This window comes from Uloborus diversus, chromosome 10, assembly GCF_026930045.1.
Source record: "Uloborus diversus isolate 005 chromosome 10, Udiv.v.3.1, whole genome shotgun sequence".
NCBI classification, from domain to species: domain Eukaryota; kingdom Metazoa; phylum Arthropoda; class Arachnida; order Araneae; family Uloboridae; genus Uloborus; species Uloborus diversus.
This window is the reverse complement of record NC_072740.1, coordinates 116,187,429-116,205,045: the sequence shown is the minus strand read 5'-3', so window position 1 is coordinate 116,205,045 and position 17,617 is coordinate 116,187,429.

Sequence of the window (17,617 nt, the reverse complement as noted above, 5' to 3'; positions counted from 1 at the left end):
GACTCAGAACTATACGTAGGGGAGGGTGGGGCACAGTGAGACGAAAACTAAAAAAATCAAGAAATTTGGAAACTTTGATTCGGTAAGAATTTTTTTAAGGTGGATTTGTAATGCTGCTTAAGTACAAACTTTTGAAACACATTTTTTTTTTTTTACTATTTAAAGTTATTGAGATAATATAAAAAAAGGAAATTTTGTCTCACTGTACCCCACGCATGGGACACAGTGAGACAGCATACAAGGCATAGAGAGAGAGCATATAGGGTTGAGTGGAACGTAATATGTTTAACGTTTGCGATAAAAATTAAATCTTAATGAAAAAAAGATTCTAGTTTCATCATACATCTAAATAAAACTTTAATTTTCAGACCGCAAAAAATATTCATTTCGCATTGTATCATTTATTTCGTAGGAGCTGTTATCAACAATTTAATAGTTTTATGTGGAACGGGTGCAACATCTGGTACAGATGGTCAAGCAAAATACTAATGTACAAGTATCCATCGTTATCAACTATCATTAGAACATTTCTGTTTAATGAGAAATCCTATCAGAACTTTAAGTGTCCCACGAATCTAGCTCTTCAAACCCAGATGGTAGATTTTCGCACTTATCAAAATAGTCTCAAAAAATATCAGAACCTCCATTTAATTTTTTCTACCTCATCAGTTATGTCAAATAAGCCCACATTTTTGAGCAATCACGATTGCTTATTGCTTTCATTTGACTGTTTTTGACGTTCCTTTGATTTTTCCCACCGCCACCCTCTGCACCATCACCGTGGACAGGCGGGCTCCTCACGATGCTGCACCTATAGCGAAAGCCGTCTCCAGGTTGCATCCATGTCCTACACACACGCGCATACATACACAACTACACACACACGAGCACATACATACACACACAAACACATACACACATACACCTACACACATACACCTACACACATATACACCTACACACACAAACACATACACACAACTACCCACACATTCATGCCTGCACACAGACACAAACACATATGCCTACACACACATACACATACCCCCCCCCCACACTTATGCCAGCACACAGACACAAACACGCATACCCCGTACACACAAACACACATGCCTACATACACACACTCGTGATTGCGAAAAACATAATTTGAATTCAAGATGTCAAAATTCAAATTAATTTTTTTTTCTATATTTTTGTTTTTTAAAAGTTATTTCTCTAGCTTTTGTGTTTCCTTCCACCCAAATTTGTTTTCCAGGAGTATCATTTCAAATGATACTTGAACCCTTTTTATGCTCTTTTTTTTATTCCTCAACCTTTTCGCTCCTTGATTTTTGGATATCCTCTGAAACTCTAAGAACCTAAGAAAACACTCACTGCTACACTAGAGCAAAAGGGCTCTTTTGTATCCGTTTTGTCTATAATTTACTGTATTATGATCTACCTTATCTGAAATGTCACTTGGAATCAGAAGGTAAGTTACAAATGAATTTCTCATTTAATTGTCAGAAGATGTACCTATTTTTGCCTTACGTGGTTTAATTCGCTTTTTGATGAAGTAAACAGCGAGTTGAAAACTCTTAGATCATAAAATAAATTAAAGAAAAAAACACCCCTTTCGAATCAGAATTCAGGATGGAGCACAGTTACATTGTCTCACTCTGCCCCAACTACGATTGTCTCACTGTACCCCACTCTGTTTTTTTCTTTCTTTCAATTCAACATTTTAAGGATTTTGTTTAAAGACTATCCGAAATGTTTTCAACGATAATTAGCTTCATAGGTAGAACAATGAAAATGATCAAATGGCTAATTTTAATTCATAAAAGAAAGAGTTATAAATCAATGCATGCGAGAGTCAAAAGAAAAACATTGCTTGCCTGAAATCAGAAAAATAACGATCATTTCATTACAAACCCAAGCAACAACTTCATATCCCAGAATACACCAGGCAAATTGCCCCAGATTCATGGGTACCTAGCATCATTTCCCGTTTATAATTAAAAAATCCAAAGTATAGCTTTGTCTCACTGTACCCCACCCTCCTCTAAGCGAAAAAAGATTAGAGGAAGTATGCTCTTCAGTAGCCGTCACTGTAGTTAGGAGGAACCTTCTCCCGTACTAAATGTAATTCTTAAGCATTTATGCTAAAAGGTAAGGAGTTGTTGTGAAAAAATCGGCTGAAAAGTCCGCCTCATTCAAAACTTGAGTCATTAGTTTTTGTAATTTTATCATTTGTTACATTAAGAGAAATTTGAATAACAAAAAAGTAAAAAGGCTAGAAAATATTTTTATGCATGTTATTCGTAGTATAATGCAAAGATTTAAAAAATAAAATAAACTTACACATTCAGCTGCAAAGCACATTGCCAAATGGAAAAATAAACTGAATGATGCATAGCTTGCTAATTGAATCATATTTCAATGCATATTGTTATCAAATAGTTAAAATAAAAAAGTTTATGAAGTTATTGAAGCATTGTAGACGCCTCCACGACATTATCCATTCCATGTCCCATTATAGACTCTGTGACGTCTACGAAACGTCATTTATTTCAAGTGCCATTGTACAGTCATGTCTCCGAGATCTCACTCATTCCAAGTGTGCCATTACAGACTTTTTGACGCCATCGAAATGCCATTCATTTCAAGTGCCATTACAGCCTATGACACCTTCTAAACGTCATTCATTTCAAGTGCCTGTGTAGACTGATGCCGCCGAGAGGTCATTTATTCCGTATGCCATTGCGGACTCTTTGACGTATCCGAGACGACATAGCAAGTCAGGGGATTAATAAATTTACTCATCGCATGTGTGGTATAAAGAGAGATTTAACTACCTAAAACGTTTTCAAGGATTTTGTTATTGATTTACTCAAACAGTTTAAGTGTTTGAGTCTCAAACACTCAACTTACACTTTTGTTTGTTGATTTACTCAAAGAAAGAAAGAAAAAATAATAAGTTTATAATTAATTTGAATTCTCAAATTTTGAATTCAAATTATGTTTTTCGCAATCACAAGTTGCGACAGGACCCTACTTATTGGTTACTACCCTACTCACTTGTTGCTAGAAACGGTTCTTGTCCCTCCTCTTAGGTGGTTACGTGTGTACAGTTGTGTATGTGTAGGCTTGTGTGTGGGTGTGTGAGTGTGTATGAGCGTGCGTGTGTGTAGGACATGGACGCCACCGACCAGCAGAAGCGGCTACCGGGAGGAGTCGCGTCTGCAGAAGACGGTGGAGTTGAAAAAGGAACCACAACGCCAAGGACGGTCATGTGAAAACAATTAGCAATCGTGATTGCTCAAAAAAAAGCGTGCAGATTCCACAATTCCAATAGAGTTAAATAGAGAGCCATATTTATTTTTAAATTTTTGGTATGAATCTTGTTGTAATGAATTAAACCAACTGCAAAGTTCATGTAGTACTTTTATTTATTTACAACTTATGATATTTTTCCGAAACATAAGTTCCCTATTCTTTCGCTTATTTCTATGTTCTCACCACAAGTAAGCATAAACTTTATGAGCTATGAAAGTAACGAGTAACAATTTACATTTTACACAAAAATGTAGAAAGAAGAAAAAGAGTGCTGTGTTCTAAAAGGTACTACATCAAGATGGAGTTAGCAGTAGAAAATTTTGAAGTCTATTTTCAAAATTCATCTGATCATAGCGATAAATTCGAGACTGTTTTTGTCTTCTATTTGTTTTTCTTTTTGTGAATTTTTAAGTGCAGTTGATCATAGAAACTTTAATGAATATTAAAAACAGTTCTATGTTTTTTTTACAACGAAGAGGTGCCCCCCCCCCCCTCAAGAGCAAAGGCGCACCCTTTAAAAAGAACCGCCCAAAGGTAAGAGCTCTCCCAAAAAAGTGAAAAATACCCCTTAAAACACCCTTTTACCCAAAAATGTTCAATGGTGCAGTCTGCGCCATGACCCCCCCCCCCCCCTCTTTAGGTGAGCACCCCTGTTACAACGGTGCCTATGCCAATCCAAAACTGCCTAGCGAAAAATAGGTAAATAAGTAGCAAAGTATGAAATGTTTCATTACTGTAAAATTTCCTCAATTTAGAAAAAAAAAAGGAAAAAAAATTACAGAAGCACTATATTCCGACAGAGTGACAGATAAAATGAGGAATTGTTTTATGTATTCTTTACTCTAAATCAGTGGAGCAGCGAAGTGGGGGTTTTGAGGGTAATTCCCTCCCTAGAGGTCTGTGTTTTTATATTATTGCGAATTGAAATACAGTATTTAGTATGCGTTTAAGAACTATTGTGACCAAAAAACCCCCTTTAGAAGGAATTTCTGGCTGCGCTAGTGCTCTAAATAGAATGTTAAAATAATCAAGTGTGGCATTGTTTTATATGCTTGTTTCAGCCGACTAGGATCTATAAAAACCTAGTGAGGCATTGTTTTCCTATTTTAAATAGGATATTAAAATAACCAAGAATATATTGTTTTATGTACTTGCTTACACTAAATAGAATAGCAACACTAGGGTGGTTCAAAAACACAAGTAAAAAAAGTTTCTCCTAAATAACAGAACACCTCTCTATATTTTTAGACTTGAGGATAGTAATGGAATAATTTTAGCTTCCTTTTTCAACTGAAAGAGGGTGCTCAACCCCCTTTGCTAAACATCATAAGTGTGGGGAGGGGGATTAAAAATACATTGAACTGGGGAAAAACAATGCTACATATTATAATATACACGAGTAATATGCATATACATTGCAATAAAATAATTATTTAGAACAAAACAACTAGGAAAATTACATGTTCCTAAATTTGTGACATTTTCTATGCTACGGCTAATGTTAAATGAAGGGGTCATTGAGCACCCTCTTAAAATTTGTGTAAGAAGCAAAAACTTTTACAGCATAATACTATTAGTAAGTGCAAAACAAATAGGGAGTGTCCTGGACTTTAGCTGAAAAAAAAAATTTTTTTGAACCACCCTAATCAACACCTAAGTGCGGCATTCTTTTATGTATTTTGTAACGCTACATATAATAAACCAAAATCCAGTGAGGTATTGTTTTATGTATTTGCATACTCGAAACATTTAAACAAGAACGCCAAAACTAAGAAGATACTGAATAAATAATTCATACAGTATTTTACAATTTTTATAAATGAAATGTTTAATTTTTGATGTTAACTAACTCGAGAATTTGAATACGAATTATTTTTATTTGAATTTGAAAAAATGACGGAGACAACGTTATAAATTCCAGCTTTACCTGGTTAATACTACTTTTCTAACATTGAAATTTACAAAGGCTGCACAAAACATAGTAAGGGGAAGGCAACCCGCAGTCTATTTCATCCTACTATGTATTTATCATTACATATCAAAAATCGTAATAAGTTGTGCCACTACTTGCATGTTGTTTCAGTAAGTATTTGTGCATGTTGAGACACGTTTTAAAAAGTTTGAGAACAAGATAAAACGTATGAGATGGAAATACATTCTCTTTTTAAAATTTGTTGCGAATATAAAAAAAAATCTGTTTAGGACCGGAGATACGTTAATTCTATGATTAGTAAAAAATAAGAAAAAAAAAACTTAAAAGCGCGATAATGCAGTTTTCTATTAGTAATGAGCTCTATGTAGTAAATATGAATGACGTTCTAGCTGAGTAAAGTAGATCAGGCACTGCACAACTTTGCCTTAAAAATGTATACCGTTTGTTTTATGTAATTGTATGTTGTTTTAACTATTCATATTCAGAAAAATCATGAGAGCAAATTACCACCACAAACCGGGATGCGAACTGGGTTGGCAAGCGAAGCGAGCAGGGGGCGGAGTACCCTAATATAAAGGTGACACACAAGCCATAAAGTGTTGTTTATCTTCCTTGCTCGATCAAACCACTGACGTCATTTTGTTTAGTTTTTTGACCAATAGCAATAGCTCAATATCAACTTATGACTTCAGTATCGACAGTTGCATCAATAGACTACTTCTCGATGAGGCCTAAAACTTAAGTCCTAAAAGGGACAAGTTAAGGCCACTTTCGTCTAAGCAGAGTCTGATTACCACCCAGGCCGCTTGGGCCTGGGACCCCATCTTCCTGGGGGGGGGGGGGGGAATTAAAAAAAAATGCATAGCATTAAAAAAGTCATTTATTTTTTATGAAAATGATAAAAATTAATAACTTATTATTTGAAAACGAACCTCCTTTTGATATTTCAATAGTATTTCTCTTATTTAGTTGGTTTTATGAGAGTAACTATTATGTTGCTTTGACTTAAAAGGATAAAGCAGAGCCTCCGAAGCATTCTGAGCCTTAGGTCTCCTTTTAGTTAGTTGGGCCATGGATATAATCGAAAACAACAGCGATAAATTTACATACTTTTATGTTTTAAACAAAATTAACAGTCCCTTTTTAATCGTACCTTTTGCGAATTAGACAAATTCCATATAGACAAATCTCATTAGACAAATCCCAATAAAATTTACATTAGAATTGCGTGGACGAAAAGAAACTTCAAGTAATGCAGCTGCTTATTTTATAACTTAAAAAATCCCACCTGCTCGATTGAGAAGGTACGTACTGATAAATCCAAACTGCAACTGTATATTAATCGCACGTGACTGACCACATAACTGTAATTACCGGGTTAAGCCTAGGTGGTTGAAAAGTTCAATCACATTCAACACGTATTTAGTCCAACAAAATGATACCATTAAGTTAACACTAAGTGGTGTCTGATGTTGAACTAACTGCAGATGGTCGATGCTTGATACCTTTTTAATTCGATGGTAATATGATCTTGGATAACATTTGTTGTCAACCATTCACGATATTTAGAGATAAAAAAAATGAATGTAAATCTTTTCTTGTAAGTCCAATGAATTGTGTAAAAAATATTTTTATTACATGATTTTACTTTAAACAGAGAAAAACCGATTGTGCAGTGAAAAATACGGTCAAATTCGATGTTCATTTTGGTTTAAAAATAACATCGATAGAAAAGATTAACGCATTTTCTGATCTGCAATATTCAGTAGGTGTTTTTTTTTTTTTTTAGATTATAGGGCATTGAAAAAACGGTGTTCAGGCAAAATTCAGTAAGTCTCTAGTTTTAAAACATTGTCAATTTAAACTTTCAAATCGCTATGAAAAATAGCATAAATCTTTTACAGACCCCTAACTCTTACAGTAAGTTCATTCATGTAACTTTTCAACTATATTAAATGATTTGAAGCTTGAAATAACTACACTGTAAATAAGCAAACCCTTTTTGAACACTTTTTTTCACACGGGCGTCTCCTTTTTCAGAACACTTTCTTCGAACAATTTTAAAATCAGTTCTAAAATCGCTGTTCGGAACACATATTTAGTTCAGCACACTTTTTCACGCACTTTTTACACATTTATAGGATAGCGTTGAAGACACATTTTGAATAATAACAGTAAATATTTTGTGGCTCACGTTTAGGCACAGTTTTTAGGATGCGTTTTAGAAAAATTACTTAGCCCTAATATATTCTTAGGGCTAAGTTCTATTCTAAGTCCTAGGGCTCTATCTTTAGGGATATCTGCTACACAAGTATACAAGATGCTTTTAGAAAGAATAAATAAGCAGGCTGAAATGATGATTGTTTAAGCTTTGTCTGAATCTAATTATTAATCAGCATAGCTTCTATCAAAATGTAAAGTTCAAAGGTATCGCAAAAGCAATTAGATAGCTTACAGCAGAATTGTGTACGAACAAATGTATTAATAAGAAAGTAGCAGGAAAATGTATTGCACTAATACTTACTTCAAAAATTGCGTTTAAATTTAAAATATTAATTTATATATTTCGTTTTCAAAAGTAATGAATACTGTAAAAAGTAACCAAAAATATATTTTAAAAAAATCCCACATAACTTCAATTAGTTGCTTTATAAATTTCATTTTCAAAAATTTTAATTTCTCAAGAACGAAATCAATAGGCTTTATTTGTATAAAATCCTGTTACCTAGCTACTTAGTTAATTTGTGCTTTAACACATTAGCACCCAGTGTCGTATTCATAGAACAGTTGTTTTTCGCTTCAATAAGAAAGCAAGTTGCTGTAAATGTCCCTAAATTTAATGTTAACTTAGTTTAAACTAATTTAAAAGAAATACTAAATTCTATGCTATAAATTATGTTGACCGTTAAGGGGTTAATAACGTTGTTTTCATCTTTTGTGGTAAACAATCAGTTTGTTGAAGTTATTTTACATTCTGCATGTGGATAACGCCTTCTGCACTAATTAGAGTGTTATGGGATTGGGAGATTCTTCTGTTTCATTAGAAAATCTGTTTCAGCATTCTTAATCAATTCTGACTAAGTAAAAATAGGATGTGTTTTAAACGCTGCATTCTGGGAGGAGATTGTTTCAACAAAATAATGTGCAATAAAAATAATGCCTATATCGTCGCCTCAGAGCAACAATAAGATATCTAATCCCAGGAATAACACTAAGATATCCCACTGTTTCTCTGAGGCGACGATATGCTATAGCGAAAAGATCCTTTCCTTTGAGAGAATTACATTATAAATGGAAAAGAAGACAAAAAGCAAGTCTTGCATTAAATAATCATGTATGAGGTAAAGTTCTATTCTGCTAACACCTCAAGAAGTTTCTATAGCTGACATCTATCTTTAAATAAAACAGATTTTTGAAGTATTTTCAATTTTCTACAATAAATTTGAAAGAGTTGTCTTTCTTCTTTAGAAGCTCATTCTAAATTATTTTAGAAAATTGGCAATTCTTTTAATGTTCGTTTTATTTAAAGATGTCAGCTATTGGAAGTTTTTTTGGGTTGCCAGTTTTCGAGCACTTTATCTTATATTTGGTAATTTCAAAGGAGAATAACTTAAGCTATAAACAAGTTACATTATAAATGACATTATAGATAAAAATAAATTCTTAGAAATATCGTCAGAAAAATGCATGAAGTAACAAATTGACACTGAAGACTTGAAGTGCTAATAATACTGAATTAAAAGAGACGCCCACATATGTAGTCATAAATTTTACTTTGAGTTTTAAGAGATGATTATAACTATTTGATTTTTAAATTTTGCTTATGTAATGTGAATAAGTTGAACTACTAAATAGTTAAAGCAATTTCAGTGTATATTCACTGGAAATTCTCTATTTACAACTGCTATAGGGCAACATATTAAGACGTTTTTTACGTACTATCAGTGCTGTATACAAAGGGTGGGTTTTTAGGGTTCAAACCTCATTCGAAAATTTTCAAAACCATTCCAGAAAGCCCTTTTCGTTATGTATTTTTTATTACTAAAAAATATGATTTTAATTATTATTTTATTATTATTTTTTTCAATTATGTTTAAAAACTGAAATTAGTATAATTAGAATACTGTACAAATTCAGTGTTGCCTCCGCAGTTTTTATTTGTGTTATTGCTGACATCATTTTTTACAAATATATCGTCCTTCAGGTTTTGAAAACCTGTCGGTAACACCATCAGCATTAAAATGTACATATCTTTAAAAATCCTTCATAAACCCGCTAGACCATTGAGCTCCATGCAAACAGCCACTAGGTCGCATCTGGATCATCATAATCAATATCCTTGCGGTACAGAAAATTCCATTTTAATACTGTTGCATTTTAATTACTTTAAAATTAGCTTAGCCAAACCTTTCCCGGTAAGGTCTACAGTTGACTCCAGTTTTCCAAGAATCACATACTACCCTTTTCTTTATACTTTAGTCGGACTGAAAGCTGACCTTTTTGAGAAACGTGAGATGTTTCATCAACAAACACTGTTAAACATTCTGTAGAATTTATTTCTTGACAATTCCTTCCTTGATGACACTTCCACAAGTATGATTTAAACGATTTTGTATTAATAGATTTGTATTCGTATATTACACATTTCTTGAACTTGACTCCAGATGGTTTTTTTATTACTGAATCGTCAGAAGATGTTCTAATTTTTTTATAAAGCATAGACTTGTACTCGTATATTGTGCATTTTTTTGATCCTGACTCTAGATAGTTTTTATTACTGAATCGTCAGAAAATGTTCTTAATTTTAATAAAGTATGAAATTTTTCCTCGTAGTCCTCTTTGTCACTCTCCTTCGCACTCATCATTTATCCAGAATCACACGGCTCCTCAAGCACAGTTTATTTACTTCCACAAAATATCACTTTTTCTATTATTAGTTTTTACGTCTTTTTTTTTTTTTTAAGCTTCAGATCTTAGACACGAACAAAAGCGTCAAAATTTTCTGAATTTGAAAGTGCCATACTCTATATTTAATACATTTGTGTTATACAAATTTATCATTATATATGTTCTGTAAAACGATCCCCGAAACTAAAGTCTGATTACGTCCTTGCGTAATGTGTATTAAGTCTAGATTTGCAACCATTATATCATTTTATAGAAGTGATAGGAATCCTGACATTGTAGTGCACAAATCTTTTCAACAAATTGGTTAGTTAATTAACTAAAGAAAAATATGTTTATTATTGAGCAATCACATTGTTCTCATTTGACTGTTTTGAATTCCTTTGATTTTATTTTCTCCCCGCCTCCTTCTGCAGCACCACCGTCGACCGGCCTCACGATGCTGCTCCTCTAGCGAAAGCCGTCTCCAGGTTGCATCCATATATACACACACCTACAAACTCACACACATAAACACCACACACATACACACACGCACTCCTACACACACACACACATACACACACTCATGCCTGCACACAGGCACAAACACATACGCCCACATACACACACACTCGTGATTGCGAAAAACATAATTTTAATTCCAGATGTCAAAATTCAAATTAATTTTTATTTTTACTTATTTATTTATTTATTTATTTATTGTTGAAATTCAGTTTGATTAAAAATATCCTCTACCTTTTATCCAAGCAAAAACCAATAAAATAGCGTTTGCCATTTAAGAAAAAATCTAATATCATTTCTTTACCTCCCTGTTGAAACCAATTTCATATTAATCTTGTTAAAGGGGGTATCTTTTATGCAATTAAATTATAATGTGTAAAGCTTAGGTAAATTCTCGGAATTACACCATTACTATTACAAATTAGCTCGAATATTGAGGAGTTTGCTGCAAAAAGGATGTATCTACTGAGAAGCGTACACGGTGCGTTATTAAAATATAAAAAAGTAGATTTGTGTTTTAAGATATAATGCAAAACTTTTTTAAATTATTGAAATAGGAAGTACCTCATTTTTGTAACAAGCCCTTCAATTATTAAATGTTTCAAAAAGATCAACGGTCAGAACCCCTCAGTAGGAAGTACCTCATTTTTGCAGCAAGCCCTTCAATTGTTAAATGTTTCAAAAAGAACAACGGTCAGTCGTCAATAAATAATTGAGAATGTGTAATATTTTTAGCGCATTATACAAATTTTTGCAAGTATAAATTCCCTATCACAAAGTATGCAATTTTTCAGGGTATTTGTAAAAGCTCTTTACAAATACATGCAGCAGTTGTCAACAAATAAAATGAGAATGTGTAACATTTTCAATTCGCAATATGAATTTTTGCAAGTATATTTTAGTACTACAGTTTCTCGTATTGTTTTTTCTTTTTTTTTTCTTTTTTTTTTTTTGAAAAGTTCACAACAAACATCAGTTGTCAACAAATAAATGAGAATGTTGTAACATTTTTAGTGCACAATACAAGCTTTCGCAAGCATAATTTCACTCTCTCAAATTATTGGGGGTTTTTTTTTTTCATTGTATAAGTTAAGTTCTCAACTAACACCGTCAGTTGTCAAAAACAAAATAAGAATGTATAAGATTTTGAATGCACTATTTGAATAAGTACAGATTCCCTATAACAAATTACAGCATTTCTTTTTTTTTTTTTTTTCATTTTCACAACTAAAACAAACATCAGTTGTCACTGAGTTCATGATGATGTCAAACGGTTTTGAATAATTTTCGTTTACCGCAAAATTGTTTTACTACTTTAAAAATTTAACAACGAATATAACATTTAGCTGCAAGCGATTAAGATTAAATAAAAATATGCAACATTTTTAACGCAGTGTACTCGTATGTACAATATAACTGCGACAAATTTTCGCGAAATAGTATAATTTTGAAAAAGTTAACTAATGCAAACATTAGTTTCCAATTACTATCTAATGTTAGACACCACTTATTAAAGAAAAAAGGTGATAGTGACCACATAATTGCACTAAAGTTAATGAATAATTCCAGCCTTTATTTTGTTACACAATTGTAACTTGAAAGAAACACGACGAGATCACTTTAAATCGGTTTTACTGCTATCCCCTAGACGTACTAAGGAGAAGCAATCTCAAAAATTCATGGTTTTCATTAAAATCCGATTAATACATTTTGTTTAAAAATATATTTCGGTTGAAAAGATCTACATGAAACATTTTATGCAAATCTGAAAGTGTGTAAGACCTCTAAGAAACCACAATGTCGCTATCCAAGTATTGGAAAACTGTTCTGATTTTTTTGAAAAGCTGACACATAATCCAAGAACGAGTTGTTAACGAATGGCCGAAATTAAAAACGAATTCTTTTATAAATTTAAAACCATCAAAAACTAAAGAAAAATTTAACATTTACATAGTAAGAAAATTCTCATTTGGAGAGAAAGCAATACGGGAGCTTTCGTCCTTATGAAGAGAAACTAGATCCAAAATCAATAATTCCCATTCCAAATGTGATGAAATTGAAATGCAGTAACATAAAAGGGGTGGACCTGTAAGACGAGGAAACAATGCAACTACTACTTACCTAAGCACGTTCCTAGTCCTACGCTCTTCATAAAGTAGGAACGACATTTAGATTTACTCCAACCTACTGAAGTAACGACTTTTTCCTGAACCACGTGGTACAAGACAGGCGGGAGTACAGAAATCAAGGGAGTGTCTGAAGCATATCAGACGAACTCTAATCTTTTTGTCCGTCAGATCGCACGAGAAAATCAACAAATTTCGACGTATAGCGCTGCCGCAACTCCTCCTTTATCCCCTCCCCTCTGAAGACAATTAGCAGGTAGCTGTTCAGGGTCGCACTGGTAGCAACTTCAAGTGACATCTGGTTTGATGATTCTTCCAAATTGTTGTTTTCGGGATAGCGGGAAGGGAAGATTTTTTTTTGAAGTTGGTGCGATTTTTTGTGCAGAAGTTCTGCATTAGCATGCCTTCTGGGTAAGCGGATGGAAATGACAGAGAAGCGACATTTAAAGCTTGGTTAGTTTGTAACAGGACTAATTCGAGGGATCAGATCTTCATTTCAGAATGATTCTATTGAGGATGGAAATGTCTGCGATGTCCTCAGTGCTCAGCAATGGAGCTCTGTGAGAAAAAAAATATTCATGGCTCTGTCTCTTTAGTGTTTGGAAATGAAGCTCTCTAACAATTGCAAAACTGCATTTTTTGGTGCTGATACCTTGGTACTGATACCTTGTCTTGAAATTTACGATTTTCATTTTCTAATTTCCGTTCAAAATTCCGCTTGGAAATTGGGCTTCGAAAATTAAAAAAAATATATATAATATATATTTTTCTGTTTATGGGGGATAGTTCCGGGTTCTTTTTTTTTCTGCAAAACGTTTGTACTTTACAACTGCGTAATTCTTATCACTGAAGATGAGAGGTATTTAAGTTTTTTCAGTAAGAGATATATTGCCAAACTATTGTATTACTACAGAGTAAGTGGAGAAAAATAGAAGGGATTTTAAAATTAGTTTGTTATAACAGTATTAATTCAAATAATTTGATCCTCATTTCAGAATGAATTCGTTGAGGATGGAAACGTCTATGATGTCTTCAGTTTTCCCTAATGGAGCTCTGTGAGAAAAAATTATTGACGACTCCGTTTCTTTAGTGTTTGAAAATGGAGCTATCCGACAATTGCAAAACTGCATTTTTAGTACGGATATCTCTTTAGCGATTTAAAATTCATGAATTTCTTTCGATTTTCTATCTCTGATTTCTCTCCGAATTGACTTGGAAAAAAGAAAACTTCTATAATTTTCGGATTATGATAGCTTCTTTGTATCTTGAAATCTTTTGTATGTTACAGCTATAATTCTTCCCACTGAAGAAGAGATGAATTTCAGTTTTTTAAAATTATTGTTATTAGAGAAGTTAGAGATGTTTTGCCAGCCTTTTTTATGACTGTTATAGGGTAAGTGGAGAAAAATAAGAAGTGGTTTTTTGAAATTTGGTTCGTTTGTTACAGCATTAATTCGAATGATCAGAACTTCATTTCAAAATGATTCTATTGAGGATGGGAGTGTCTATGATGTCTTCACTGCTCAACAATGAAGCTCTGTGAGAGAAACTTATGTACGGGGTTCCTCTTTTTTAGCGTTTAAAAATGACGCTCTCTAGCAATTTCAAAACTTTTTTTTCTCCTCGGTCCTGACACTTTTTAGTGCTTTGAAATCTAAGAAAGTTTTCTTCTTTTTTTTTCCATCACTGATTTCCGTTCTTTTAGGAAATGAAGTTTTGTGAAACAGGAAAAAAAAAATCCCATTGTGACAGCTCCGGCTGTTTAATCTCTAAAAATATAACTGTGTAAAAATATATTTCGTGAGCTGAAAACAGCGCTTTGATTCTTGAGAACTTGAAAGATGGAACTTAAAAAAATTGCTCTCTGTTATTAACAGCATCGTTTTTTAGCACTTAAAAATTTAGCTGGGGAAAAAAATAAATACTAATAGTTTATTTCTTCACTACTTAAATGTATATCAACAAAATATTTTAAACACTATTATCTATTGTTTTGCTTATTGAAGAAGAGATGGACTTCAATTTTTTTTATGTTAGTGATGTTTTTGACTACTGAGTAAGTGGAAGAAAATGAGAATCGATTTTTAAAGCTTGGTTAGATAGATTGTAAAAAAATCGATAGTTTCTAATGATTTGAAAAATATTTTATCGAGGAATATTCCCATGAGTCTACCAACTTGCTATAAATGTTCAAGTTTTTGAACTTATCACCTCTAGCCCCTAAGAAGAATGTTAACGGATATTATAAAGTTCTCTCCCCTTCCAAATAAAAATATTGGCCATGAAACTATCGATAACTAAAAACATTGGGGTGGGGGAGGGGGCTCCATCTCTAAAAAAGGTTGGAGCTGGAAGAAAACGGTAGTCATATCCCGACTCAGGGAGTTACTGTACAAAAAAATCATCAAGAATGGTATCAGAAGCATTTTGAGAGGTTTTTGTTTTCCTGCCGCACAGTGTCTGATTTCGTTTTTGAAATGATTATCTTGAAGATGAAAAATCGTCAAAATATAAATAGTAACAGAATTAATTTTGATAGTAAGATCGTATATTTCAATACTTTGCTCTGTTAAGATATTTGTGAAGTGCATTTAGGGTGAAAATTGTAATGAACATGGTAGGCGGGAGTTTCAAGGAAATCTTTCTTCAATGGTTAGTCATGGTTTTCTATAAAAATTGCCTTTTTCTGTGATAAAATTCCAACGAAGTTCTTCAAGAAATTGCCTTTTTGCCACTGTTATTGTCTAAGAAAATGGATAAAATACTATCCACTTAGATAGCGTTTTTATTAGTTGTAGAATTAAAAACACACAAAATTGGAGGATGTTCTCGAACTTGGCATACGTTCCCTATTCCTACTCATGAACTCGTACATCATTTTCCAGATGAGATAAATGAAAATAAAGCAATATTCTTTGGCACAAGTTTGCGATAAACTAGATGGGGGTTATGAAGAAAAAAAAATTTTTCATGCTAAAGAAGTGAGGTAGTGGACCAAAACCAGTTTCCTGAAAATTTGTGCCAATTTTGCATTTGCCCTGATTTTACATTTTTCAAGAGCCTGGGTTAAAAAACGTAAAATTCGGGAAAACATGAAATTCGGGAAATGAATAGAAAGCAAAAATCCAATAGAAAAAAGGCTAAAGGGAGTAAAAGTGACTCTTTCAAAAGGTATAATATCTTATATTTTACGAAAAGAACATCATTATACATACCATTTTGGACCATTTAAAACATTTAGTTTTGAATCCGGCTGCTTAGGTTGAACACAGACCGTAATAGTGAATTGATTTTTAGTCATTGCATTTAGTACAGCATTTTCCCGGATCGAAATACTTTACAAGTTTTGTTTTCCTGATCTTAATGGGAAAATAAATTGTCTTTCCCTCTTTGTGAGCACTTCAATGTAATATTAAAAGAAGCGACGGGCTGTGCTTCCAGTTCGTCTTGTTCATCTTCATTGGTGGACGAAACGTCCATAAGGTCGGATACGGATAAAGTGATAGCATTTCTGTTTTCATAGATTACCTTCAAAAACGTGGATTATCGTTAAAAAAGCACAAATGAAATATATTGTTTACTTTAGAACATTTTCTTCTTTTTTTTTACTTCCAAGGAAAATCGTAAAATGCGGGAAATTCATTCATAACAAACTTACAATCCGGGTTAAATTAACGTTATTAGTATACGGAATCTGATAGAAAAACGTAAATAGCGGGGAAAACGTAAATTCGAAGAACGTAAAATCGGGTTTTCACTGTAACTGAATCTTGAAAACTTGAAATAAGTCAAAAAATAAATAATAATAAGTAAATACAGATATATAATTAATCAAGATTAAATTGGTGGATTTCCCAGAATGTTCTTCATTTGACTCTAAACAACTTTATAACATTTAAAAAGTTGTATTGTACTATAGCAATATGAAGACACTGTTAAAAAGTATAGGAGTGCTCGTAAACCAATGGCTTGGACGCAAATGTTCGGCATTTGTAAAATAAAAAAACAAATCAGTATGATTGGGAAAAAAAAGTGATGAACAAATAAGGAATTCAAAAAAATGAAACCAGTAAATAAATAAGCATATCTGAATAACTAATAAACGAGCAAGTATAAACTGAAAATAAGAAATAACATTCAGACACAAAATAAATAACTATGATTGAAAAAATGAAGAGATAAAGAATGAAAAAAATATGTAACTAATAAACATGTAGAATTTTATAAGTAACAAAAATAAACAAATGCAAGTAAATTAATAGTAATGAATTGATTTCAAATACACTAATTATTAAATATAAAATGAATAAAAAAATCTTAAATAAAATATAAATAAATACATGCATGGAAAGTTTAAATTAAGCAAAAATTAATTAATAAAAGCATTAAAAGTAAGAGAATGATAACTTGATTTTTTTGCTATATTTAGGTATGGTAATGGTTTTTTTTTTCTTTTCTTTTCCGATAAATTTGCTACAGAACGCTAAATTAAGAAATTAAAATTCAAGATCGAAGAACGAAAAGAAAAGTAGTTCACATTTAGCTCGAAGGGGGAAAAAATACTAATACTTTTTTTACTCTCTACTGTTTTGCCTTCTTTTATCACTAAAGTTTCATGACACAAAGAATGGCTTGACAGGCAATTTGAACCCCTAAATTCCTTTATTTCGCTCCGCTATTTTTAGGCACTCCACCCAAACGAAAGTTGCATTAAATCTTAATATTGAAACCCTTTCACTTTCAATTATAACGCTGATTCATTATATATTAATGTCCAGGCCCGCTCCTTCACTGTAAAACTTATTTCAAGAAGGAGAAAATGTATCCG